Source organism: Aplysia californica, unplaced genomic scaffold (genome assembly GCF_000002075.1).
Source record: "Aplysia californica isolate F4 #8 unplaced genomic scaffold, AplCal3.0 scaffold00267, whole genome shotgun sequence".
NCBI lineage: Eukaryota > Metazoa > Mollusca > Gastropoda > Aplysiida > Aplysiidae > Aplysia > Aplysia californica.
Genome location: NW_004797537.1, coordinates 394996 through 398132, shown reverse-complemented (window position 1 = coordinate 398132; position 3137 = coordinate 394996).

Sequence of the window (3137 nt, the reverse complement as noted above, 5' to 3'; positions counted from 1 at the left end):
GATACACACCGACGTAAAAAGGTATAAGACGAAGAGGGGAAGAGAGAAAGTGTGAGAGAAATAGTCAGAAAGACAAACATACATAATTTATAAACAGACAGAGCTAGAAAAGAGGGAAGGGAGGTGGAGGAAAAGGAAGACAGATAGACAGACAGACAGACAGACAGACAGACAGACAGACAAAGAGACACATAGACACACAGACAGACAAACAAATAGACAGACAGGCATAGAGACCCCTAGACAGATAGATAGATAGATAGATAGATAGATAGATAGATAGATAGATAGATAGATAGATAGATAGATAGATAGATAGATAGATAGAGTACGAAGAAGCGGGATAGAGCATGATGTTCACCGTCACTAGAGTCAGGGGCCGTGCACCCGCTCCACAATGCTGTCTGCGGTAACCTCTAGTGATTTACAGAGCGGCCAACGACAAATGGCAAGGTGCATTAGAGCTGCACATACGCACATCACATTAAGAGAGAGGTCAGAGAGAGAGAGAGAGAGAGAGAGAGAGAGAGAGAGAGAGAGAGAGAGAGAGAGAGAGAGAGAGAGAGAGAGAGAGAGAGAGAACATGTGAACAAATGACTGATATCAAGTGGCATTAAGTGTCAGTTAGTCAGTACGGCATCGTTACATTACACTTAAAATAATTACTTTATCAACGTCTAAGAGTTCAACTTTGAAGTGCTGTTGTTTTTGTTGTTGTTATCGCATTGCCACTTCCTTCTGTTCACTAATATTAATAATAATAATAGATAGCATTTGTATAGCGCATATCCCCGCTCAACAGCAGGCTCTATGCGCTTTACACTATATTATTACCCCAGCAGACCACAGAACACTCCGAAACATTCTCAGCTTCCCCGGAAGCATACAGTGCGAGCAGCCGATTAAGCGCTCAAACACTAACAAACTGACAAGATCTTTCGCTGTCTATAGCCGGGTACCCATTCCCACCTGGGTGAAGTGAGGAAAATTCGTGTAAAGTGCCTTTCCCAAGGACACAACGTCGTGCCCTTGACGGGATTCGAACCCACGACCTTACGGTTGCGAGTCCGAGAGCCTAACCACTAGGCCACCGACGCCACAAGTGTCTTGGTCTTTCTGTTGGGATGCTGTATCCCTCCTAGCCAAACTGGGCACTGACCGGCAACATTGAAGGCTGAGTCCGAAATGATCTAAATTGTGTTGATGATGGCGTACATTTTTTTAAAATGTTTTTTTTTTTATATTGGAATTTCATGTACATGTATTCATCTTTTTTTAATTTATTATTTATTTATTGTTTCTTTCTTTCTTTGTTTTTGTTTTTAATATAAAAAACCCTGGAGAAAATAGTATTGTGTCAAGTTCAACAACATTTAAAGGCCATTGACATGGAAGAACCTTTTCAATCTGCTTATAAAAGGCACCACAGTACGGAAACCGCTCTTTTAAAGGTATCATCAGATGTTTTAGTTTTGAATGAAATCAATAATAAAAATGTCTGTGTTTTGGTTCTACTTGATTTGTCAGCGGCGTTCGATACCATCGACCACGAAATTTTACTAGAGAGATTGGAAAAGTCATTTTTACTATCAGGTACTGTTCTAAGGTTGTTTAAATCATACCTGGAAAATAGATTTATGTCAGTGAAAATTGGCAATGATGTGTCAGATAGGCTACCTCTAAAGTATGGAGTTCCTCAGGGTTCGGTCCTTGGTCCTGTCATCTTTACAATGTACACGCAAAGTCTGTCATCAATAATTTCTTTATATGCCCTCAATTACCATCTTTATGCAGACGATACACAGCTGTATGGATTCACTACAACTGACAATGTACACAATCTCATAGATAGAATCGCCAGATGTATCAATGATATAATAAAATGGATGCTTAAGAACAAATTAAAATTAAATGAGGATAAGACCGAAATATTATTTCTTCGTAGCAGCGCATGCAATGAAATCGACAATATCAGAATAAACATCAATGGCCACGAAATATCAGCCCAAACTAAAATAAAAAATTTAGGTGTAGTGCTAGATCAAGATATGTCAATGAAATACAATGTATTCAATCTTTGTAAAAATCTATATCTCCAACTGAAGAAAATAGGGAGCATTCGAAAATATCTATCTGTTGGTGTCACCAAAACTTTAATAACATCACTTATATTGTCAAGGATTGATTATTGCAATTCCTTACTGGCTGGTGTACCTGATGAACAGTTACAACAACAACAAAGATTACAAAATATTGCTGCCATAATAATTACTAAGAAACTAAAGCATGATCATGTGACTCCTATTTTAAAAGCATTACTCTGGCTCCCAGTGAAAGAGCGTGTCATAATAATATATAAAATCTGTTTAACTTGCTACAAGTGCTTAAATGATTTATCACCGGACTATCTAAAACAGTTTTTAACACCCTATGTACCTCCTAGAACGCTCAGATCATCAAGTGACAAAACAACCCTTGTTATACCTAAAATAAATTACAAACATATGACCAACGCTCTTTTTCATATTTTGCCCCACTTGTTTGGAATAGGCTTCCAAAAACTATCAGAGAAGTAGAAAATCTAGAAATTTTAAAGAAGAAACTAAAAGCATTTCTATTTTCATCATATTTCGATTAGATAGAATCCATCCAAGCTGTAGATCGTTGTGAGTTTGTATTTGCATATGTGCGTATGTACGTATATGTGTATGTATGTGTGGTGCGTGCGTGCGTGAGTATGTGTGGGCACGCGTATGTAACACTATGTGCCTTTAAAATTGATTTGTAAATCCATAATATGTATCATGTTAAGCGCATAGAGCATTGCATAAGTGGATAGATGCTATATAAATGCAATCCATTATTATTACATGTACTGTTTGTTTGGATTTTTCTGTTTTGTTTTGTTGTTGTTTTTTTTGGGTTGTTTTTTTATAGTAGAGGGTTTTACGGCGCTCGCAACTGCATAAGGTCATATGAGCGCCAAGGGGTGGGTGTCAACAGAGAAGGCTTTACAGGGAATCAGACTTAGACTGCTCACCTCTCTAGCTTCAACAGCACAAGGTCTGCTTCGACTATCAAGGCACCCCAAAATAGCAGGTCACAAGGGAGTGACAAACATACAAATACAAAAAGAA